The sequence below is a fragment of the Rhinopithecus roxellana genome, chromosome 16 (genome assembly GCF_007565055.1).
Source record: "Rhinopithecus roxellana isolate Shanxi Qingling chromosome 16, ASM756505v1, whole genome shotgun sequence".
NCBI lineage: Eukaryota > Metazoa > Chordata > Mammalia > Primates > Cercopithecidae > Rhinopithecus > Rhinopithecus roxellana.
In genome coordinates this window covers 88,837,627-88,863,537 of record NC_044564.1, presented here as the reverse complement: position 1 = coordinate 88,863,537, position 25,911 = coordinate 88,837,627, and the positions used below count along the sequence as shown (strand labels likewise).

At 42.3% G+C, this 25,911-nt stretch overlaps 1 long non-coding RNA gene across 1 annotated transcript in view; it reads left to right on the top strand.

Moving 5' to 3' along the window:
* LOC115893955 overlaps positions 1 to 24,288 on the top strand; it is a 31,723-nt gene extending 7,435 nt beyond the window's left edge. The window contains exons 2-3 of the long non-coding RNA XR_004053997.1: positions 9,388 to 9,520; positions 24,126 to 24,288. This is a non-coding gene — a long non-coding RNA (uncharacterized LOC115893955). The remainder of the gene's footprint in view (positions 1 to 9,387; positions 9,521 to 24,125) is intronic.
* Positions 24,289 to 25,911: the final 1,623 nt, after the last annotated feature.

Sequence of the window (25,911 nt, the reverse complement as noted above, 5' to 3'; positions counted from 1 at the left end):
TAGCCTGGCCAACATGGTAAAACCCCGTCTCTACTAAAAATACAAAAATTAGCTGAGCGTGGTGGTGTACACCTGTAATCCTAGCTACTCAGGAGGCTGAGGCAGGAGAATCACTTGAACCCAGTAGGCAGAGGTTACAGTGAGGCAAGATCGTGCTACTGCACTCCAGCCTGGGTGACAGAGTGAGGCTGCATATCAAAAAAAAAAAAAAGTCACTTTCGTATCCATTTTCTCTTTAACCCTTACAAAAGGCATGTATAGGCATGTGGGGTATTTATTATTCTCATCCTGCAGAGGAAAAAACATAGGCTCAATGAAATTTAATGATTTGCCCAGTTGCAGAGATGTTAAGTGGCAATGTTGCTATCAAATCCATGTCTATGTGATTCCCAAATCCTTGCATGATAGGCAGGATTCTATGTCTACTAAGATTTCTCTCCTTGCCATCCCCATGTACACATTCTATATAATCCTTAGGACTGTTAATTTGATTGCTTTTACTGCCGTGATTACATGGCAGTAAATATTACATGGCACAGCTGATGTTAAGAGAGTATACAAGGGGGCCTGGTCTCATCACTGAGACTTTTAAAAGGAGAGAGTTCATTATGGCCAGTAGCAGTGGCAGGAGTCAGAGAGATGCGAAGAGTGGACCGGGCTTGCTGCAATGTTTTTACTTTGATGGAGGAGACCATGAGGAGCTGAGAGCAGTTCACAGCCAATGGCCAGCAAGGAAATGGGACCTTTGTCCTGCAACTGGAAGGAACTGAACCTGCCCACAAGAATGGGCTTAGGCAGGTCTTTCCCAGAGCCTTCAGACTAGAACTCAGCCTGGCTGACACCTTGCTTCAGCTTTGAAGAGAGCCTGAACAGAGAACCCAACCAGGCCATGCTGGACTCGGAAGCTACAGAACTGTGAGCTAATGGATGAATATAGTTGTTCACCTCTAAGTTTGTGGTGATGTGTTATGAAGCAATAGAAAACTACCACACCCTGCTTTTCTTGCGAGAACTTAGGACTTGAGACAAGATCTTTGAACTTTTCTGGTCTTAATTTTCACTTGAAAGAGGATTAGATGTGATCTTTGAGATTCTTTCCAGCTCAGATGACTCTAAGATTCTTAAAACAGTTTCTTATGAAAAGTAATCTGTATTTTAGGGCCATGGCTATGGATATGTTGGGAAGATAGAGTTTGTGGCTCCTGATTCGAAGGCCATCAGCTCATCTGTGGAAAACTTAGGGAACACATGGAGGGAATGAGGCTCTTCAACATCCTGAGGCCTTGTGCTAGAGCTTGGAAGTACCACAGGAGTAAGGCAAGGTGCCTGCCCTTACACTCTGAGTAGGGGGGCCGAGCGTTGGTGTCCATATGAATAAGCAGTGACTACAAAATAAAGTCCCAGAGGAGAAAGGGAGTCTTAGTTGGAGGATGTAAAGCTTGGACTGGATTTTAAAGCTAAGTGGTTTGCCAGGCTTTTGGTGCTGGAGCAGCCCGAATAGAGGTAGCAGCATAAAGGAAGGCATGGGAGTGAGTGAGACTGACCGTGCAGTTTATACTTGCTGATTCTAAAGCCCGGGGCAGGCATTGAGTAAATGGAAACTGTTAGCAAATAGATTATTGCTGGAGTATTTGGAGTGGAGAAGCTGGAGAGAGGATTTTGTAAACAGGATACCTCTATGCTGAACATGTTGAGCATCACTGTGATATAACCTTGCTTATTTTATTTTATGTATTTATGTAGTTTTTTCTGGGGACTGAGTCTCACCCAGACTGTCACCTAGGCTGTCACCCAGGTTGGAGTGCAGTGGCATCATCTCAGCTCACTGCAACTTCCGCCTCCTGGGTTCAAGCGATTCTCCTGCATTAGCCTCCCAAGTAGCTGGGAATACTGGTGCCCACCACCATGCCCAGCTATTTTTTGTATTTTTAGTAGAGACGGGATTTTACCATATTGGCCAGGTTGGTCTCTAACTCCTGACCTCAAGTGATCTGCCCACCTCAGCCTCCCAAAGTGCTGGGATTACAGGCATGAGCTACTGCACCTGGCCCCCACTAATTTTAAATCCGTGTAATCAATATTTACTAATCCTTTAATCTAGTGCTTATCCCCTCTGAAGGATAGTTTTGTTGAGCTTTACTTTCTGTAGTTAGAATGATAAAATCAATAAGAACATACTGAATATATTCTTCCCATTGACTTCACAACTTAACCCTGCTCCTACCTGCCACCTAACACAGGATCCTATTAGGCTTTCTTGAAGACTTACTTGTCCAAAATATAACTTTAATGTGAATGACAGAATCACAGGACTGAAATAAGAATTATTGGACTGCAAACTTCTTTTCACTGCTTGGTATCACCTAAAGCAGTCAGCACAGTTTCCGACACACAGCAGGAGCTCGGTGTCTAATTAAATTTAATTTGAGATAAATTGAAATCAGCACACAAATCAAAAAGGAGCAGGGATCCTATTTAGAGCTTCCTGATGGATTGTGCTCAGGCTTTTTGCACACAACAAACCTGAATGGCTGGATAGCATGGAGCAGCTGCAGCACACTTCAGGAGAATGCCACAGTTCACACCCCTGATACTGGAGAGAAGCCATTTAGCTGCCAGGAGGAAATCCCCTCTTCACACTATGTCCGAGCTGTTCTATGAGCCACCAGAGACTCAGTTATTATTACTGTAGTTGACTGTTCCATGAGTTGATGGTCAAATTACATTAACAATTATGGAAAATAGTGTGACACTAAAGAATTATTAAATAGTTCATATGCATTGCTAATCTCCCACCGTTATACAGAGTAAAAGACCAGATAAGATAGACAGTTGGTAGCTGCAGGTTTATCTGCTGATTTTTGGTGGGAAGATTTTTTTCCCCCTAAAATCTACCATTAATTTATTCATTGACTAAATGTTTATACCCACTGTGACTCAAATGCTGGGCTGGCCTCTAGGTTTGAACTGCGAAAAAGATCAACACTGTCCCTTGCCCTTATATGAAGCTTAAAATCTAGAAGTTAGAAACTTCAAAAATGTAAAGTATTTTGATGGCTAAGGGCAAGATGCTCTTGGAGTGAGTGTATGTGCAGGGAACAAACCTAGTCCAGGCAGGTGAGGTTCTCTAAGGAAATAATAAGTTAGGTGACAACTGAATATTAATGTGAGTTAACAGAGGGAGGGAGAGAGGAAAGTGTGGGAGAGATTTCAGGCCAAAGAAATAACCACATTCTTATAAGTTAGCTCTTACTAAATTGAAAAATCAAGACAATATCTAAAAGAAAAAGGATATTCTAAGTGGAGAAGGGAAAAGTGAGATTTCAGACTTGATCAACCTCATTCCTTTTCCTGCGAATTTTGCCCTCTTGTGGCAGTTAGCTGTCAATGAACATACTTTGTCAACAGGTTTCCTTAGATTCCTGGTACTGCTTTTCGAGCTGGAGGTCTTTGCTTTAGAAAAGGACTATTACATTGGTTTCCAAGTTTTGTTCAGAGGCACACCATTGATTATCTGCTTCCCACATGTGCCCGTAGTTTGAAAGGGTTCTGTCAAAGATACACTGTTTTTTTGTTGTTGTTTGTTTGTTTGTTTTTTGAGAGATGGTCTCACTCTGTCACCAGGCTGGAGTGCAGTGGCATGATCATGGCTCGCTGCAGCCTCAACTTTCCAAGCTCAGATGATCCTCTCACTTCAGCCTCCTGAGTAGCTGGGACTGCAGCGCATGTCACTGTGCCTGGCTAATTTTTAAAAAATCTTTTGTAGAGATGGAGTCTTGCTATATTGCCCAGCTGGTCTTGAACTCCTGAGCTCCAGCACGCCTCCCACCTCTGTCTGCCAAAGTGCTGGAATTACAGGCATGAACCACCAGGCCATGTCCGATACACTTCCTTTTCCTTTTTTTTTTTCTCTAACTGGATTATCTTAGTTACATTATTAAGTTGATATAATTCTATATAAAAGCAAATAAATTTGTTTTTCTGTTTTATTTGGCCTTGTAAACTCTAGCTCTGCCTTAATAAAGCTGTCTTGCCTCTCTATGGGACCATTTCCTCATCTGAAAATGGAAATGCTAAAATAGATATAATAGCACCTACTTTTAAGTAACTCTGAGGAAAAATGAGATGTTAAGAGGGTACTTAGTAAATGTTTATTCCTTTTCTAGCCTTCTCATGGGCAGAAGTTTGGTTTTAGTAAGCTTACTAACCCCCATTCATATCGCTGAGTTCCCCACCCCCGAGTTTAACACTAATCTACTTCAACCTTCTTATTTTATACATGAAGAAACTAACAGCTAAGAGGAAGGGAGTGACCTCATTTCTGCCCTTGATCTTAATTTGTATATCAGCTTACTTACAGTCATTATAAAAAAAAAAACAGTGAAAATAAGGGCTTATTTTGTATATCAGCTTATTTGCAGTCATTAAAAACAAAAACAAACAAACAAAACAGTGAAAATAAAGGCCGGTGCCTCCCAGAAATAAAAAGAAGCCCACTGTGGCAGAAGAGTGAGCAAGAGGGAGAAGGCCGTGCAATTAGGTTGAACAGGTAGGCCAGGCTCAGAACACACAGCGCCTTCTGGGCAATTTTAACTATTTTTTTAGTCCCTGTTCTATGGGCATGAGCATAAATAATGTCAATGTTATCAGTTAAAATTTGGAAACATCTAACAACTGCATTTAAAATTTTTCATCCATATGTTTGTAATAGTCAAATCACAGGTTTAAAGTTGTTAACTCTTATTGTGTAAGCTGATAACAAGAAATTAATCTGTTTCCAGTGAAGACCAGAATCTAAAACAATGAGCTTAAGTAGACAAAAGAAATTTACATTGGATATGGAGGGCAATTCTTGACTAAATGTTATGTGATACTGGCCATGTTACTGAGGCTTTTCTCTCCCGGAAAAGCATATCTAGGCAGCAGTATTCTCGGATCATTATGAATCTGAGGGCTTTAAAACCATGGTCCATGCAAGATGAAGATTTAAACCATCTAAAGAACTTTTAAAACATATTTTAGAAATTGGAGTTCCAGTTTGATTTCCTTTTTAAAAAATTCTGGGGAAAATGGGTGCAGAGTTTGAAAACAGCTGGATGTAGAGTATCTTCCATACTAGCTATAAGTCAGTGTTGTGATTCTAAAACATAATTTTGTCTTATATTTATCTATTTCAGATCTCTCTCTTGTGCTCCAGAACCCTGTATTTAACAGTCATTAGACACCTCTACTTCTTATCCCACAGACTTAACATTCTAAAAGTTGATTTAGTCTTTTTCCTCCTAACTGCTCCTTCTAGCTGAGTGAATGTAACCACCACCATTTATCTGTTAGCCCAAACTAGAAACTGGGGAGTCAATTCTGGTCTTTTCCTTTGTCTCCATGCTTACCAGCCATCTGTCTTATGGATTCCACCTCCTCAGAACCACTTGAATTAATTAACTAATTAATTAACTCTTCTTGTCCACTTCTGTTACGGTTGCCCACCCTAGATCCTCAAGAGGGTTACTGCACCTGCTTCCTGAGTGACCGCTCTGTCTAGTCTAGACTGCTTCCAATCCGTCTTCTGTACTGCTCTCCACCAAGTGAGCTTTCTAAATACAATTCTGATCATGGCACTCCCTCTTTAAATGCTTTCATTGTTTCCCAAGTTCGTGAAAAGCCCACACTCCTTAGGATGGTGTGCAAAACGCTTCACCCTCTCTCTCTAGCATCCTTCCTCCCACTCCATTTCCCTTAATTTTTAAACCTAGCTATGAAAACTTCAGGCACTTTGTCAGATGTGCCAGATCCTCTCTCACTGTTGCCATGCTGCTCTCTTGGTCCAGAATGTCCCTGCTTTCCTTTCCTCATCCTTCATGATTGAACTCAGTTATTAGTTCTTCCAAGAAGCCTTCCCCCAACTTCTCTACCCCAGCCTGAGTTAGGTGCCCATACTTTGAAAAGGACTGTGTAATTGTATTTTGCAGTTTACAAAGTTCTTTTACATATATAATTATTTAATTATTGTAAAAGGCTAGATTGAGTAGACTTATATCCTTTTTATAGATGACACACATAATCATTTAATTCTTTTCCGAAGACTAGATGGGGTAGGTTAACATCCACGTTATAGGCAAGGCTCAGGGAACTGACATCCAAGGCCAGGTGGCTGGTTAGTGACAGAGCTGGGTTATGGTCCGAGACTGTGGTGTTGGTCTTCTGACTTCGAATGCAGTGCCCTTTTCCGTCTAGCCCACTGAAACAGAGTCAGAGGAGAAAGTAGAGGACGCACACGCCAGAGTGCAGCAGGCTGCCACAGAAACAGAGAAATCATCCTGCCCCCTTCCACCTCCCCCTGTTCACTCTGATCTAGCCTAGCAGGAAACCTTTTCATGTAGCACAGCATTTCAGGCTGAGCAATGCATTTTTTAAACTCTGAAAAATGTCATTTCTCCTGACATTTCTGGAAGTACTTCCAAAATGAAAGCCAATTAACCAGCAACTTTGCTGATTAATTCATTACCTAATTAGGGCTGTGAGGACATTTTGAAATAGATGAAAGAGGTTGGATAAGAGCAGTAAGAACAGAACGGTTTCCTGATGTTTCAGGCTCTGTGGCTTGGGGCCTGGGGAAAAGTGTATATTCAGGACAGAAAATGAAGGGGAGGACTTTTCTCTAAGAACAGATTTTAGTGGTCTGATTGAGTTGGCAACATGAAAGCCTGTGGGTGGATAAAGACCGAGAAGAACTCACATCTGTTCCCAAGATTTGCCCTGTAGACTAAATTGTGCCCTCTCCCTACCCAATCCATATGTTGAAGACCTAACCCCCTACGGGACTGTATTAGAGTTGGGGCTTTTAGGAGGTAATTAAATGAGGTCATAAGGGTGGAGTTCTAATATGACAGGATTGATGGCTTTATAAGAAGAGGAAGAGAGAGATTGCTCACTCCCTCATCCCGGTGGCTGGGCGTGGTGGCTCACGCCTGTAATCCCAGCTACTCAGGAGGCTGAGGCAGGAGAATCGCTTGAACCCAGGAGGCAGAGGTTACAGTGAGCCAAGATTGTGCCACTGCACTCCAGCCTGGGGGACAGGGTGAGACTCCGTCTCAAAAAAAAAAAAAAAAGAAGAAGAGGAAGAGAGAGATTGCTCACTGCCTCTCCCATGCACCAAGGAAAGACCATGTCAGCACACAGTGAGGTATCCACTGCAAGCCAGGAAAAGAGCTCTTACCAGGAACCCAAGCAGTTGGGCCTTGATCTTCAACTTCCAGACTCCAGAGCTGTGAAAACAATAAATTTCTGTTGTTTAAGCCAGCTACTGCATGGTACTTTTTCATGGTAGCCCAAGCACACTAAAATAGTTGCTATGACCACCTCAACCCTGGCACACTAAGAACAGATAGTTCAGTATAGGACTCAGATGGAAACGCTAGATGGATTTCTGCCCACCGTTGCTTTGTGCCCACATTTAGGGGAGAAGACAGAAGGTTTCAGTGCCTTATTTGCTAGTGGGTGTCCTTTTCTTGACTTCTGTCTTTTTACATTTATTGCATTTAGATAACTAATTATTTATTCCTTAATGTGTCAGGTTTCTAATTTTTTTTTTTTGAGACTGAGTCTTGTTCTGTTGCCCAGGCTGGAGTGCAGTGGTACGATCTTGACTCACTGCAACCTGGGTCTCCCTGGTTCAAGCGATTCTCCTGCCTCAGCCTCCCGAGTAGCTGGGATTACAGGCACCTGCCACCATGCCCTGCTAATTTTTGTATTTTTAGAAGAGATAGGGTTTCATCATGTTGGCCAGGCTGGTCTCAAACTCCTGACCTCAAGTGATCTGCCTGCCTCGGCCTCCCAAAGTTCTGGGATTACAGGCATGAGCCACCGCACCCATCCTGTTCTAAACATTTTACACATATAAACTATTCCATTTAACTTGAAACCTCAATTACAGGGCATGCCTAACACTGATGCTCCTTGTTACATAGTAGACTCGAGGTAACATTCATTTGCTTTGACTGCCAAACATTATTTAGAAAACTCAAGAGAAGGAGGCCAGGTGCAGTGGCTCACACCTGTAATGGGAAGCCAAGGCGGGTGTATTGCTTGAGGTCAGGAGTTCGAGACCAGCCTGGCCAACGTGGTGAAACCCCGCCTCTACTAAAAATACAAAAATTAACCGGGCATGGTGGCACATGCCTGTAGTCCCAGCTACTTGGGAGGCTGAGGCAGGAGAATCACTTGAACCCAGGAGGTGGAGGTTGCAGTGAGGTGAGATCGCGCCATTGCACTCCAAGCTCTGTCTCAAAAAAAATAAATAAATAAATAAGGAAAGTCGATTTCATTTACCCGTACTTTTTCAATTTTTTACTTTTCCTCCCTGATGTTCCAAAATTCTTCTTTTTATCATTTCCTTTCTGTCTCAAGAGCATCTTTAAGGGTAGATTTGCTATTGACAAATTCTCTTGAGTTTTCCTTCATATGATAATGTCTTGATTTCCCCTTAATTTCTAAAGGATATTTTCACTGGATATAGAATTCTGGGTTTACAGTTCCTTGAAGTTCCTTGAAACAATGCTGTGCTACTCCCTTCTGACCATCCCGGTTTCTGAGGGGCAATCTGCTGCCATTTTTTTTTTCTCCTGTGGATAAAGTGGTATTTCTCATTATTTTTGAGATTTTTTTTCTTTGTCTTTAGTTTTCAGGAGTTTGACTGATATGTCTTGGCATAGATTCCATTAGGTTTATACTGTTCAGAGTTAGCTTCTTGAATCTGTTTTTATGTCTTTTGCTGAATTTGGGAAGTTTTTGGCCATTATTTTGTTGAATACTTTTTAAAGCCCCACCTTGTGTCTTTTCTCTTTCTGCGACTCCAATGGCATATCATAGTATTAGATTTTTTGGGTTATAGTTACATAGGACTCTGAGGCTACAGTCATTTTTATCCAGTCTGTTTTTTCTCCATTTCCCAGAGATTGGGTAATTTCTCAGATTGGGTTATTTTTATTATCCTAACTTCAACTTCACTGATTCTTTACTCTGTTCTTCCCATTTTCCACTGGGCTCATCCATTGAGTTTTTCATTTGTATCTTTTAGTTATAAAATGTTCACTTGATTCTTCTTTACGTCTTATATTACTTTGCTGAGATTTTCTATATTTTTGTTTTGTTTTACGTGCATCCACGTTTGCTCACTGAAGCATTTTTATGATAGCTGCTTTAAAATCCTCACCAGATAATTCCAACATTTGTGTCCTCTCAGTGTTGGCTTCTGTTCATGGTCTTTTCTTATTCAAGTTGAGATTTTTCTGGTTCGTTGTTTGACTAGTCATTTTCTAGTGTGTTCTAAACATATTGAGTATTATGTTATGAGACCCAGATTCTTATTGAAATCTTTTGTTTCAGCAGGCCCTCTCTGGCACTGCACTAGTGGGAGAAGGAGGACGCTGTCTTGGTACTGCCAAGTGAAGATGGAAGTCCAGCTTCCCCCTCGGCTTCTGTTGACACCCCAGGGAGGCAGTTCCTCGTTACTTCAGAACAGGTGTGGAAGTTCATGCTCCCTGCATCGCCTTCTCTGACACCATCCCAGTGGGTGAGAGGGGTCACCTTGTTACAGCCACGTTGCTAAAATTGGAAGTCTAGGCTCCGCACTAGCTCTTGGCCAGTGGGGGTGGAGCTGCAGTGTTTTCTGTGGGGTTTGATTGGTGTTTTAATTTGTATTTTAGTTCTAAAATTTCTAGTTGGTTCTTCTTTAAAAGTTAGAGTCTAAATATTTTCTGTCTTTCTAGGCTGCCCCTTTCCTGTTCCTTTGGCTAGAGAGAAGAGGCTTTTTGGGGACCTCTTTTTGTCTATGCCCATTAGTGTTTGTGGGCTGCCTGCCTGTTCAGCTCCAAGTCTGGGATATAGGAGGCAAAAACAAAACAAAAATAAAAAAATTTAAAAACCCAGGGAACCCATCCCTGTGTTGTTCCTCAGCTCTCAAGGTCCCTAGCCAGTCTCCCCTTTTCTCCACCATTCAGATTATTGTTTTATTATATATCTCCAGGGATTTTAGTTTTACTTGGTGGAGGAATAGAAAGAAATGAGTCTGTTGTCTCTTGTCCAGAACAAGAAGTCCTTTTTGTCAACTTTTGAAGAAGATCTTAGAAGATACATTCCCATCATCCTAAAAAGGTCTTAATGGAGTAGACAGTTGCAGTAGCACTTCTGAGGTGGTTAGAAGCTAGTTCATTATAGGTTTGATATTCTTAAATCCTTATAGCAACCTTTTGAGGCAGGGATTATTATACTCATTTAACATGAATGAAAACTGAGTTTAAGGTAAAGGGAGGAGGGTGAAACCTGGTGTCCTTTGCAGTACATAATAAAGCCAAAAGATAACTTCCTTACCACCATCTTTTCCACTCTCTGAAAGCCACCATCTTTGCACTTCACTGAGCAAAGTAAGCTGTCGTGCTTGGGTTTTCCTCAGTTTCCTTTCCAGTTTACTTGCACCTCTCTTTACTTCACTACTAGAGAAAGAGGTGCCAGTCTTTCTCTCCCAAAATGTCTCTACTTGCTCCAAATCTCATACCCCCTCTAGGACCTCACTTTCAAACCTTTTACCCCTCTCATATCTTTAATCTCTTCCTCTTGATTTTTCCCCTTATGCTACAAAAATTATGAGGACTCTACCATCCCCAAAACATTGTTCTCTGACCCTTCCTTCCTGTAAACCCGAGTGCCACTGCCTTCTGCCTGTCTGCTGAATCATTTGGCAAACACAGTCAGTGTTTCCACCTTCTACCTCTTGCATCTCAGCACACTGCCGTATCATGCTGGCTCCTGGTCCCACAGCCATGCCAAATGCTCTCTGTGAGGAAAAGTGACCTGCATCCAGGCGTCAGGCTAAGGGCGTTCTTCCTTCATCTAGGTACCTACTCTATCAGACTCAGGTGGGGAGTTTCTAAAAGTGCCCACATTGTGACCTCACCTGTTGATTCTGATATGGAGGGCTGAGGTAGAAGTCCGAATCTACTTTATCTCCCAAGGTGATTCTGATGCATAGCAGGCTTGGACTTTGTTACTGCATCCGACTCCTTCTCAGGGCTCCTTCCTCAGCCTTGAGGACCTCACAGCTCCTCCTTCATCTGTGCCCCCGCCAGGCTGGGTGGGAGACAGACTGGGAAATTTCCAAGTCCTTGCTCGCCAGGGCTGACTCAGCTGATAGTAACAACTGTAAACAGAGTATAAAGACTTATGTAATGTTTACTATTTGGCATTCTGCTAAGTACTTTACACTTACTTGACCTAACCTGGCCAGAGAAGATTATCCTTTCTTTGCCTGAAGGCCTTGTACTAACCCCACCTGAGGGTGATGCTTCTTATCCTCAACACGCACCCCACCACCCTCTTTGCTTCTGGATTCATAACTAGAGTTAGAACCCAGTGTGGATAAGTGATCAATCTGACCCAGATAGACATAGCTTATCCATAAAAAGAACAGAACAACTTGGCCAATTAATATCAGCAACAACAGAATGATACATGTGAGAAAGGATTCTAAATATGATAGTTCAATTAGGATGGAATATAATGTTAAATTGGGAAAATTTTACCAGTATTATGCCAGTATCTGAGATTCTGAATTAAATGCCTAGCTGCATCAATGGGGAGTGGCTCTAACATTTATTTGCCTGGCCAGCTAAAACCTGGGTCCAACAGTGAACTACAGTCAATAAAATTGAGATGCAAAGACCTCCCTGGCATAATCTACATTAGAAGAAATCTAAGAACTTCAAGAAGCCAGAATTACGGGGTATATTTTATGTGATCCACTGCTATGGACTGAATAGTTGAATAGTGTCTCCTCCAACTCCACATTCGTATGCTGAAGCCCTAACTCCAAATGTGACTGTATTTGGAGTAAGGAAGTAAGTGATATCATAAGGGTGGAACCCTGATCCAATATGATTAGTGTCCTTATAAGAGGAAATGCTGGAAAAATTAGTGTCTGTCTACCTTGTGAGGACACAGCAAGAAGGCAACTGTCTATAAACCAGGAAGAGAGTCCTCTCCAGAAAGCGAATAGTCTGGCACCTTGATCTTAGACTTTCAGCCTCCTGAACTGTGAGGAATTAACTTCTGTTGTTGGAGCTACCCAGTCTATGGTATTGTATTATGCCAGCCTGAGCCGGCTAAGACAAGCACCGACTTACAACCATTGTGTCTGGACTGTGGCTCTCTCTCATTTCAAACATCGGCAGATTTCTATCCACATTTAATTTGCAGTAAATGGATTGAACTCTCACCTGTTGATATTTTCCCCTCTTGTTCCTTTTGCTATTTGGGTTGATAAGTTTTGTAAATATTTACACCTTTATTTTAGTTGGATTCTGGGAGATAAGGAAGTTGAACATATGTTTTCCACCTGCCCTCTTTACCAAACCACAATTTTTGATACTGTAGCTTATTATTATTACAGAGACCACATTAGGTATTTAAACAGAGAGGAATTTATGTGGGGAATTGGTTACAAATGAGTTGAAAGTGCTGGAAGAGCCAAAAGGAAGACGTGATATCCAGGAATCCAGAAGCCGCTCCCCACTCCTATGCTGCAGATGCTGGGATGGGCCACAGGAATTCAGAGGCCCCTTCCCACAGCCACTAAGCAACTACCTGGTATTTGAGCCACGAGCAGGAAGTATATGTCTTCTTCAGTTCTGATCTCCTGCTAATGCCTTTTATTGTTAGAACCTGATGATTCCAGCTGTCAATCTAGGGAATATGGATTTTGGACTCCCAGTTCCAGTGGTAGAGGACAAGGGAAAAAATGGATATGGGCTAGGTTACAACAAAAATAGCTCATGTAGTCTACTCCTTTAGCAGCTCAGCACTGCTACACACCTCACTACCTATATGCAAAATTGTATACAACAAAAATAACAGAACATCATGCTTCTTCCAGTATGATGCAGCCATACTTGGTGGGGGAGTTGCTGTCATTCTCATCCCCCAGAGGGGAAACACAGAGTCATATTAGTCACCATAACGATGTCTGGGTATTAATTCCTTTTCTGATTCACTTAAAATCCCACCTGAACATTCTATGGCCCCAAAAGTAATGAAGATTACTACCAAAACTACTTAATAAATAATAAGAAAGAAGGAATGAAAATGCTTGCTTTGCACACACCATAAAATGATGCTTTATTTTACAGTTTTCATTTATGCAACTAGTCTTGAAGCTATGGTCAATATTTTTGATTTTCTTCCTCCACTACCCCCTCCTACAGTCTCTTTGCTATTGGCTAGTACTTCAGCCGGTTGAGATTCTACTTAACGCAGTGGTAACCCAAACCTGCAATGTTGAAGGGTTTGAATTCTCAATGATCCTGCTTTTATTGAAAGGCCATAGTTTTCCATTAACATTCAAATATTAACTTTATTAAAGCATAACATATAAATAATATGCACTTATTTAGTGTAGCGCTCTATAAGATTTGAAAAATGAACATAACTCAAGTAACCACCACTGTAAAATCAAATATAGAACACTTCCGGCTGGGCGCGGTGGCTAAAGCCTGTAATCCCAGCACTTTGGGAGGCCGAGACGGGCGGATCACGAGGTCAGGAGATCGAGACCATCCTGGCGAACACGGTGAAACCCCGTCTCTACTAAAAAAATGCAAAAAACTAGCCGGGCGAGGTGGCGGGCACCTGTAGTCCCAGCTACTTGGGAGGCTGAGGCAGGAGAATAGCGTGAGCCCGGGAGGCGGAGCTTGCAGTGAGCTGAGATCGGGCCACTGCACTCCAGCCTGGGCGACAGAGCGAGACTCTGTCTCAACAACAACAACAACAACAACAACAACAAACACTTCCATCACTCCAGAAAGTCTCTCATGCCCTTTTGCAGTGATGCCTCATCTGAGTAACAGTCAACTGCTGGTTTGCTTATTAAAGTTTTTCATATCAATAGAATGACACAGGATATACTATTTGGGTCCTGGCTTCTTATACTCAGCAAAATGTTTTTGAGATGCATCTGTGTTGTTATGCATATAGTAGTTCATTCCTTTTTATTTCTGAGTAGTATACCATTGTAAAGATGTACCACCTGCTGTTGGACATTTGTATGGTTTCTACTCTGGGGCATGTAGCGGTTATCAATTTATTGCCTCATAGCTGTGGATTTGCCCTAAGAGTGCCTTTGCCATGTTAATGGCCTGGATTTCCTTTTTACAGTGAGCAAAATGTTAAACATTGTCAGCAGAGGGCGCTAGAGAAACATTGCAAGAGAAAGGGGGCTCTTCTTGGTACTCCTGTGCTGTGTTCTGCCTTTTCTTGCTTTTGCACATCCTCTGGCACTGCAGATACCTAGTGGCACTGCACCCCAGCCATGCGCCCAGAGTATGTCGTCCCTTGGCAACCTTGCTGCCTTGGGTCAAGCCTAGAGACCACTTTGCCTTGGGCCTCCCCACATGAACACCGTGCACCAGAAGCTGTGTACTGTCCTGTCAGTGAGCAGGCAAGCTCAGAAGGCTATTTTGTGCTGCCCTGGGACAGTCAACCAGTGCTGGCCATGCAACCCAGCAAAATCCTGTGCCATCAAGTAAATAAGCTGCAACCACACTTCCAACAACAGTGTCTAAATCCCATTCTTGGGGAAAGGGGGCCCTGTTCTTTCTGTACATACCATATGCAAGATCATATATATCACATTTTTTTTTTCCTGTACCACAGTTTGTTTATCCAGCCCTAAGATACTGGTTAGAGCTTTCTTTACATCTTTACAGTACTCACTGAATCACAGTTTAATAATTCTTTATACTCTACTTCCCTTGCTTACTGTACAGTGACTCCTCTCCTGAATCACGGCCAACTGCTGGTTTGCCTGTTAGTTTGCTTGGTCCAAACTGATACAGAATTGGTTCTGAGACTGATCTCAGGAAATAGACCTGTGAACATGGAGTCTGAGGATGGGTTGGGTCCTGCCCTCGCGCTCATATGCAGTGCTGAGCTCCTTACTACTGGGAAATGAGAGGTTAGTAACTCAGCAGCATCCCCATGGTTGATTGTGAGCCAAGTGGCTGCTGTGTTTGACCATTATGACAGTAATGATAACTGTAAGGGCTGTGGTGTAAGATGAATTCTTCTGGGTACACTGAGCTCTTGCAGAGAGAAAATGAGAAGCTCAGGCCTGTTAACTTTCAATTCAAGTCATCTCTGACAACCAGAGAGCTTCCATGACAGCCCCCAAAAGTCTCTATTTCTTATAGCCACAACACTGCTGAAAACCAAACACAAAATTTAGTTATGCAAGTTCCTGAATTACAATGACAGTAAATTCACAGTCTTGCCATGTTTCTCACTTGAAAGTTAGGGTATTGATGAGGAAAGAATGGGATCTTGAAAGGTGGATTCGAGAAATCTGATTGGACCCAGATGAAACTGACAATATTGAACCCACAAATCATTTTGAGCCTCCCTCAAAATGGTTTGCCCTCTGCTGTCCAAGGAGACAGCTTCTTCTGCTTAAAGGTGACAACTTCACCTGGGACAGTTGCCTCAAAAAGGGATACTCATCCTTCTCAAGACTCACCACAGCCATTCCCTGTTGCCACTAGATCTATAAATCAGGTCAGATCTCAGCATGATCTATGGAAATAGGTACACACTATGACCCAGGAGGACAGAGCTCAAACACTGAAAGACTTTCTAGGCTTCACTGATCTATATCAGTAGAAACTTGGAGAACATGTGTGGAAATTGTTTCTAAGGGTGTTAGACTAAGGAAGATAGCATGTAACACCAGATAAACTGAATTCATTGACAAGGGTGCACTTAGTAAAGAGTTTGAATTTATTGTCTTACTGGAGGCGGCTCTAACAGCTTACCTGGTTGAGTGACTGAAATGTGGGCTTAACACTGGCTTACATTAGATGAGGTTGAGATGCTAGTGCTTCCCTGGCATTATGTGAAAGAGGGAATCCAAAGGCTTAGGGAGATAAAAATGTTGGACTGGTCTTATCATGTATGACCTGCATACGTGCTCCCAAACTGTGTTCCACAGGAGGGCCCAGAAGACATTCCCTTCACTAAGACATTGGGAAATACATGAGAGTGAGGAGTACCTGAGTTGGGAAAACTGCACTGTGGTGGGCCAGGTATGACTGTAGCAAATTCTTATTGAGATGGGCCCCCTAATTTCAATTAGAATTATGAGATTCCGGAGTAGAGGAGGACATGTGACAGCACTTAGCCGTCAAAAACAAGATGGGTATATTTATCAAAAAAGGCGGCAGAAATGTACTAATAATCAGAATGCTTTGGCTTGCAGAACCCATTGGTGGTGGCTCATTGATCTTGGTGTGCCTAGGAATAAAATAGATGGGTCACCTACTACAGTGTGGCCTGATCTATAGGAAAGGAAAAACTCTAGATCTTTAGCCAAAAACCTGACTTGAGGCCACAGTGGAGAGTCCTGGCCTCTTACCTAGTTTCCAAACTTATTTCCAAACTTAGTTTCCTAAGTCAGTTCGCAGACCTTGAGGCCCTTGATTGAAGGGGAGACTTGATTCCCTTGAGAAAAGACAGCCCTTCACTGTTGCTCCAGGTTTGTACGATACCTTTTCCTCCAAGCCTTCCCTAAAGAGACCTGTGGGCCATTTACTAAAGTGACTGTGCATTGGAGAACAAGAAATGCCCAGACCTTTTAGGGAAAGCTGGAAACTGGCTCTGAATTAGTGCTAATTCCTAGGGATTCAAAATGCCACTATGGTCAGCAAGTCAAAGTAGAGGCTTATGATGGTAAGATGATAGATGGAATCCGAAGTCTCGCTACCAGTGGGCCAAATGAGTCCACAGATCCACCCTGCAGTTGTTTCCCAGCTCCCAAATGTAGAGAGATCTGTAAGTCAGGACAGATCTCAGCACGATCTATGGGAATAGGCATACACTACAGAACAGACATACATGTAACAGACACACATGGCAACTGGCACATTCCCACATTGGTTCTCTGACCCGTGCAGTGAAGATCACTATGGTAGGAAAGGCTAAGTGGTAGCACCTGGAACTTCCCTATCAGGATAGTAAACCAGAAGAAGTGCTGCACTCCTAGGAGAGCTGCAGAAGTAAATGCCACCATCAAAGCCTTGAAACAAGCAGAGATGGTGATAGCTATAATATCTCCCATTTAACTTACCAGTTTAGCCTGTGCAGAAGTCACATGACACAGACTGTCATAAATGTAACCCATGGGAATTCCTATTTCACCTGCTGTCTCAGATGTAACATCTTTATTGGGGCAAGTCAGCACAGCCTCTGACAGTTGGTATGCACCTATTGACCTGGCTAAATGCATTTTTCTCCACATCAGTTTGTGAGGATCACCAGAAGTGGTTTGCTGTTACCCAACAGAGCCAATAGTGTGCCTTTACGGTGTTGTCACAGGCTACATTATTTCTACTGCTCTCTGCCGTGATATAGTCTAAGTGATCTTGATTGTCTTGACATTCCACGAAATATCACACTGGCTCAATCTACTGATGACATTATGCTGATAGATCTAATGAATAAGAAGTGGCAAGTTGTGGCCGGGCGCGGTGGCTCAAGCCTGTAATCCCAGCACTTTGGGAGGCCGAGACGGGCGAATCACGAGGTCAGGAGTTCGAGACCATCCTGGCTAACACGGTGAAACCCCGTCTCTACTAAAAAATACAAAAAGCTAGCCGGGAGAGGTGGCTGGCGCCTGTAGTCCCAGCTACTCGGGAGGCTGAGGCAGGAGAATGGCGTAAACCCGGGAGGCGGAGCTTGCAGTGAGCTGAGATCCGGCCACTGCACTCCAGGCCGGGCGACAGAGCGAGACTCTGTCTCAAAAAAAAAAAAAAAAAAAAAAAAAAAGAAGTGGCAAGTTCTTTAGATGTCTTAGTAAGATGTATGTAAACCAGAGGGGTGGTAGATACACCCCACAAAAATTCAAGTGGTGAGAAGGGCCTGTCACCTCAGATAAATTTCTGGGGATTCAATAGTCTGAAGCATGTTGGGATATCTTGTCTCTGGTAGGTGACAAATTGCTGCACCTTGAACAGCTATTAGACACACACAAATATGAGGCACCATGATAGTTTTATGTCAACTTGATTGGGGTGCCCAGATATTTGGTTAGACATTATTCTGAGTGTGTCTGTGACAGTGTTTCTGGATGAGATTCGCCTTTGAATTGTTAGATTAAGTAAAGCAGATAGCCCTCCCAATGTGAGTGGGCCACATCCAATCCATTTAAGGCCTGGATAGAACAAAAACTTGGGCAAGAAAATGATTTGTTCTCTCTGGCTGTCTGAGTTGGAACATCGGTCTCCTGCCTTCAGACAGACTTGAACTAGAACATACACCATCAACTCTCCTGGTTCTCAGGCCTTCAGACTTCAACTGGAACTCCACCACCAGCTCTCCTGGGTCTCCAGCTTGCAGAGGGAAGATCTTGTGACCTCTCAGCTTCTATAATAGTGTGAGCCAATTCCTTATAATAAATCTGTCTGTCTGTCTATATTTCTATCATATCTATCTTATTGGTTCTATTTCTCTGGAGAACCTTGACTAATATAGGCTCTGCATTTGTTAGGTCTTTGGGGATTTTGGGAGGTGATAAATATCACATTTAAGTGTGCTATTTTGACCTGTCTACACAATCACATGAAAATCTTTCAGTTTCAAGTGGGGCCCAGAACAGGAGAAAGCGCTGCAGCAAGTTCAGGCTGCAGGGCAAGCTGCTCTACCACTTGGTCTTGTGATCCAGCAGAGCCTGTGATAGTTGAAGTGTCAGTGCCAAATAGAATTGCTTTGTGGAGCATCTGACAAGCACCAGTAGAACAGTACAGTAGACAGTGAAGACCTCTAGGATTCTGGAGTCAGTGAAGACCTCTAGAATTCTGGAGTAAATCTATTATTCTGTTTTTGAGAAAGTGCTTCTGATTTGCTACTGGGCCTCCATAGAGACCGAATACTTAACCATGGAACGTAAGGTAACCATGTAAGCTGACCTTTCCATCATGAATTTGATGTTGTCTGATCTACCTAGTCATAAGACTTAGTGTACAGAGCAGCATTCTATTATTGAATGGAAATGGCATATAAGAAACCAAACTCAGGTAGTTCTGGAAAGTACAAGTAAGTGACATGAACGGATGGCTCAGACTCCTTCAATTTCAACTGCTAGGGACTCAAAATGCATTTCCTTCTGTTCCATTGTCTTCTGTCCCTTAACACATGTCTTTGGCTTCCCATAATGTTTCTTACAAACAGTTAACCAAGAAAGAAGAATTCAAGCCTGGGTTACTACCCACAGATTAATTTTTGCACCACACTAAAAGGTGATCATGGAGGACAGCTGATATGCTTTGAATGTTTGTCCCCTCCAAATCTCATGTCAAAATGTGAATCCCAGTGTTGGAGATGGGTGGTGATTAGATTATTGGGGGGAAGATACCTCATGAATAGTTTAGCACCATTCCCTTGGTGATGAGTGAGTTCTTGCTCAGTTAGTTCACACTAAATCCGGTTGTTTAAAAGAGTCTAGGACCTCTCCTTCTCTCTCTTGCTTCCACTCTCACCATATGACTTTCTGGCTTCCCGTCATCTTCCACCATGATTATAAGTTTCCTGAGGCCCTCACCAGGGCAGATGCCAGCACCCTGCTTCCTGAACAGCCTACAGAATTGTGAGCTGGTTAAACTTCTTTAATTTATAAATGACCCAGCCTCAAGTAGTCCTTTATAGCGATTCAAGAGCAGACTAACACAACATTGTGAAAGGAAATTGTCCCCATAGGCAGAACTTTGAGCAGTTATTTTGGTTATAGAGGGGGAAAGAGATGGCTGGAAGTACAAATCTAAACTGATTCATGATAAGTAATGGTTTGCTTGAGTGGTCAGGCACTTGCAAGGAACAGGATTGGAGGATTGGCAATAAAGAAATCCAGGGAAAAGGTATGTGGACAGACCTCTTTGATCAGGCACAGAGTGTGAAGATATATTTGTGTGCCATGTGAATGACGACCAAAGGGACATTCACTGAAGAGGAGGCTTCTAACCAAGTGGAAAAAAATGACTTGTTCTGTAGATGTCAGTCAGCCTCTTTCCCTAACCACTTTAGTGCTTGCCCAATGGCCCATAAACAAGTTGTCATGGTGGCCAAGTGGAGATTATGTATGGACTCAACAACACAAACTTTCCCTACCAAGGGTGGCCTGGCTGATACTACTACTGATGAGTGTTTAACTTGTCAACAGAAGGGACAACATTGAGCCCTGGTAAGGCTCCATAGCCACCTGGTGTTAGGTTAATTACGTTGAGCCTCTCTAATATGAAGGGGCAGAGCTTGGTCTCACTGAAATATACACATATTCTGGAATAGATTTTCTTTCCTCATCCATAATGTCAGCACCACCATCCATAAACTCACAGAATACTTTATTCCCTATCAAGACCTCCCTCACAACATTGTATCTGATCAGCGAACTAATTTCATAGCAAAGAAAATGTGGCAGTGAGCACATACCCACGAAATTAACTGGTCTTGCCAATACTGCATCACCCAGAAGCAGTTCTTCTAATTGAAATATGGGATGGCTTGTTGAAGACTCACTTATGATGCCAGTTTGAAAACAGCACCCCAAAAGGAAGGGGTACTGTTCTGCAGGATGCAGTAAATCAGACACTGTTATATGGTCCTGTCCCCTCCATAGCCAGAACACATGGATCTGGGTATCAAGAGGTGGAAATGGGTGTGACTCCATCCACTATCAGGCCAAATAAAACAATCATTCACAGATTGTCTGCTTACTGTCTAATTTTCAACGTTGCTGTGTTGGAGCTCTTAGTCCACAAGAAGGGAATGCTTCCATTAGGGGCCACAATAATGATTCCATTAAATTGGAAGATGAGACCGCTGCTGTGCCATTTTGATCTCTTTATGCCACTGAATCAATAGGCAGAAAGGGGTGAATCTACTCACAAGAATGATTGATTCTGATCACTTTACAAAGTGGTGGTTATGAAGGGGAAATGGGGTTACTCCTGCACAACAAAGACAAGGAGAACTAGGTCTGGAACCCAGAAGATTTTCTGGGGGCTTCTCTCCATACATCCATGCCCAGTCATGAAGTTCATGGAAAACAACAGCAACTAAAAGAGAGGGCAGGACAATTGAGGACTCAGGCCCTTTGGGAATAAAGGCCTGGGTCACTGCACAAGGTAAATATTGCAGAGAAGCTGCACTTCTTGCTGAGGAAAAGGAAAATATGCAATGGGAAGTTGAAGAAGGAAGCCATAGATATCAGCTACCACCTCAAGACCAATGATAGAAATGGAAATGTGGTAGCTTTGGATATTTTCTCTCTGCTTATTAAATGCATGTGTTTATTTATACATACTAACCGTTTTTTCAGTCTCCTTCTATATTTTAAATATTCAAATTGCAGGAAGTTAACTTTGCATTTTAGTCTTTAGGTAGTAGAATATCCAGTGGAAACGAAATGAAATTGAGGAGTAATTAATATAACTGGCAGTGGATACAATGACTTTTGAGAATGAGTCTTCTCATTTGGGGTAAGGATGAGAACTTCACTTGTAAGAAGGATGGCTGTATTTTGTTAAGAAGTGTGAAGTTCTTTTGTTGTTGTACAGGAGTTCAAATGTATATAGAGAGTACATATGAAAAATAAGTAGCCATAGAAGTGGCAATGACTAATTTATTACTTCTCAGCTCAGATTCACCCTCTGATATCTGCTGTGCAATAATGGCCTAGATTCTATAAGCATTTCTTTTTTACGGTGAACATGACGTTAATTAAACTTCGTGAGCAGAGGATGCTGGAAGGATATTGCAGGAGGAAGGGGGCTTCTCTTTCTGATGCTGGTGTGCTATGTTTTGCTCTTTCTTGCTCTTGATATATGATCTCAGCATGTGTGTGTGGTTGGGCGGGGGGATCCACTGGTGCTTGTCTCAGCCATCGACTCAGAGTATTCAGTCCCTTAGCAACCTCACAGCCCTGGCTAGGCCAAGTGAAAACCTCTGCTTGCCCTTCCTGACATGGACACTGGCATGTTCTAGGCATTGTGCCCACAGTGGTGCCCTGATCCCTCTGCACATCTGCCCACCAGCATCAGCTTGCCTGTGCTCCAGAGGGTTGTTGTCAGCTGCCCAGGAACTATGGACCAGCTCTGGCCAAGGCAACCAATCAAAATTCCTCCCCCTCCAGCAGGCTGTGATCACCCCTCCTCTAACAAAGGTCCAAATCCCAGACTTGGGAAGAATCCCCCCTTCCAAGTTTAATCCTTATTCAAGTATTCTCCTTCAGCTCTAGGATCGTATAACTATATGATAAGTTACTCTCTCATCATGGTTTAGTAATTCTTTATGTTAAATTTCTATATAAAAATTACCGTGTGGTTTCTGTCTCTTGATTGCACGTAACTGATACAGGGCTACTATGAAGAACACTGCTATGAACATTCATGTAAAAGTCTTTGTGTGGACATATGTTTTCATTTCTCTTGGGTAATTTTCTAGAAGTGGAATTGGATGGGTCATATGTTAATATGTGTTTATCTTTCTAAGAAGCAGCCAAATTGTTTTCCAAAGTGGCTGTTCTCTTTTGCATTCCTACTAGCAGTGTATGAGCACTCTTGTTACTCTGCATCCTCTCCAACACTTCACATTGCCAGTATTTTGAGTTTTAGCCATTTTGGTGTATAATGGCATTTCATTGTAGTTTCAAGTTGAATTTCCCTGATATTGAGTGTCTTTTAGTGTACATATTATACATGTATACATTCTCTTCTGTCAAGTATCTGTTTCAAAAAAAATTTTTTTTTTTGAGACGGAGTCTTGCTGTGTGGCCCGGGCTGGAGTGCAGTGGCCAGATCTCAGCTCACTGCAAGCTCTGCCTCCCGGGTTCACGCCATTCTCCTGCCTCAGCCTCCAGAGTAGCTGGGACTACAGGTGCCCGCCACCTCGCCCAGCTAGTTTTTTATATTTTTTAGCAGAGACGGGGTTTCACCATGTTAGCCAGGATGGTCTCGATCTCCTGACCTCGTGATCCGCCTGCCTCGGCCTCCCAAAGTGCTGGGATTACAGGCTTGAGCCACTGCGCCCGGCCCTGTTTCAAAATTTTTTAATTGCATTGTTAAACTTAATAATGACTTGTAAGAGCTCTTTGTATATTGGGTCAGCCTCTTGAAATGGACTCCCTGTGGCAAAAAGAGACCCAGAAAATGTTAAAACCAGATTCTACAGCTTTGGCCAGGCAGGAGGTCAGTGACCCCTCAACACTCCCCTACCTTGCCAACTGGCACAAGATTTTCTTTCCCATAATTAAACAGAAACCAGTTCCTGAGAAACAATGTTGGGAAGATTTCCCCACCAACCTTGACAGACCGCTTGACATCGTAGCTGACCTCCCCTCTCTTATTATGGTCTTGCCATGACAACTGACCAGCCTTACAAAGCGTTCCTTCCCGGTAGACAACCACCAGCCAGAGCCTGGTTCTGGCCAGTCCACAGAGGCTGTGCATGAGATGACTTTGTATCCTGTCTTTCACCTCTTGACATAAACAGCCACATTTTACTTCATTTTAATGTTAAATCTCTACCCCAAAGTGAACACGGAATGTATTTAACATATATGTTTACTCACTGAGCATGCATTTAGTTCCTCTCATAAATATTCGTAGATTCTCCTATAACCCGCAAGATACGTATATATCACTAACCCCAACAGGCATAAATCCCAGCCTCTTCCCTTCATCTTTGAAACATATGCTTCTGGTTTGGGCTAGGAGCTTTGTTTCTCAATCTGCAGGTTATAACCTTTTATAGGATGTAAAGCTCTCCTTTTTCGTCCTCCACAAATTTCATGGTCTCAAAAATTATATATATATATAATTTATATTATTATATAATATATATATACACACACAAAAGTTTCTCCCTGTCTATGACTTATCTTTTCATTTTCTTTTGAAAAGTTGAAGTTTTCATTTTGATGAAGGTTAATTTGATGAAGGTTAATTTATTTTCTTTCATGGTTTATGCGTTTGTATTAAATCTAAGAAATCTTTGCCTGACCTAAGGTCAAAAATATTTTATTTTTTGCTTTCTCCTAGAACAAAGACCTGCAACTACAGCCCTCAGTTTGGTAAACAAAGTTTTACTGGAACACCACCTATTTTTGTAAAGAAAGTTTTATTGGAACATAGCCGCACCCATTTGTTTGTGTATTATCTATGACTGTTTGGTGCTACACACTGTCTTTATTATTGTAACTTTATGCTGACTCTTCATTTTAGATAATATTCATTTTTTTCAAAAGGGTTTTTTGTTGCCTTTCATTATGTTTTAGAATCAGCTTGGCAATTTCCACATTAAGCCTGTTTGGACTTTTACTGAGGACATATGAAGTCTATAGATCAATTTGGCACAAATTGACAACTTGACAGTGTTGAGTCTTAGTCCATTAATGTGTCTATTAAAAAAAACCTGAGACTGGGTAATTTTAAAAAAAACAGAAATTTATGTCTCACAGATCTGGAGGCTGAATGTCCAAGATCAAGGCGCCAGCATGCTTGGTGTCTGGTGAGGGTTGCTGTCCCTGCTTCCAAGATAGTATTGAATGCTGTGTCTTCTGGAGGGGAAGGGACAGGAGGGCAAACCCCTGTGTCTTCACACGATGGAAAGACAGAAGAGAACAAACTACTCTCCGAAGTCCTTTGATGAGGTTTCTAATTCCACCCGTGAGGCTCTGCCCTTATAACTTAATCACCTCCCCCTTTCACTTATTAATATGGCGAATTACATTGATGTTCAAATATTAAAACAATCTTGCATTCATGGGATAAACCTCACATGGTCATGACATGTTTTAGTTTTTCTCTATGGATGGATTCAAACTGCTAAAGTTTTATTCGGGATTTTTTGGCAATAAACGTGTATCTGTAATTTTCTTATAATGCCTCTGTTCGATTTTGATATCAAAATAATGCTGGTATCGGAACTCAGAAAACACTACCCCAAATGAAGCCCTCAAAGTAGCCTCAAAAGCAAAAGTTTTCTCTAACTCCGTCCTGACCTCCCATTTCTCAGTCCCATTCTCCCCCAAGGCTAACTCTAGAAACTAGAATCTCTCTTCCCCAAGGCAGGTCATGAAAACCAGAATGCCTTTTCCCCAAAGCCAGCCAGGAAACATAAAAATATTGCTGTAACATTCCTTCTGCCTTTCTGTGTAAAAATTGGCCATAAAGAAATAATCTGACCTTGTTTGACTGTAGGTCATAAGACCCCCATTCCAGAGAGGTTCGTGCCCCACACCCCAAAGAAAAAAATACATACTTAGAGAGGCCAAGAGGAATTTAGACAAATAGGCCTCACTGGGTTTTCCCACTCAGTCTGTTAGCAGTTGATCATACCCTTTTAGTCCAATTCTATTTTACATGGCTGTCCCTACTTTGTTAAACCTAAACACAAAAATGGACAATTTCCCCTGCATCTTTGGGCCTTCATTCTAAAGATTTATGTGTATACACACTAAATAAATGTGTATGCCTTTTCTCTGATTAACCTGCCTTTTGTGAATTAATTTTTCAGAGAAACTTCGGAAGGAAAAAGGGAACTTTTCTCTTGACTCTGAAAGTCTAATACTCTGAGCAGAATGATCAAAGCTCTGCTCTTCTGGAAGCCACAGTTAGGGGAGTCCAGGACCTGAGCAGCTGGCGGAAGAGTAAGATTTTCTTACCAGCCAGACTCTGACCTCTCTCTCTGTACAGTCTGGTCAAGTGGATAGTAAAAATCAGCTTCCTCTGCAAAACTTTTCGTTAATGGAATAAAAGGATTTGTGTGTGACTAATCTTGGTGTGTTGACTCTGGTGTACTTTTTGGTACTTTGTGGTCATATTG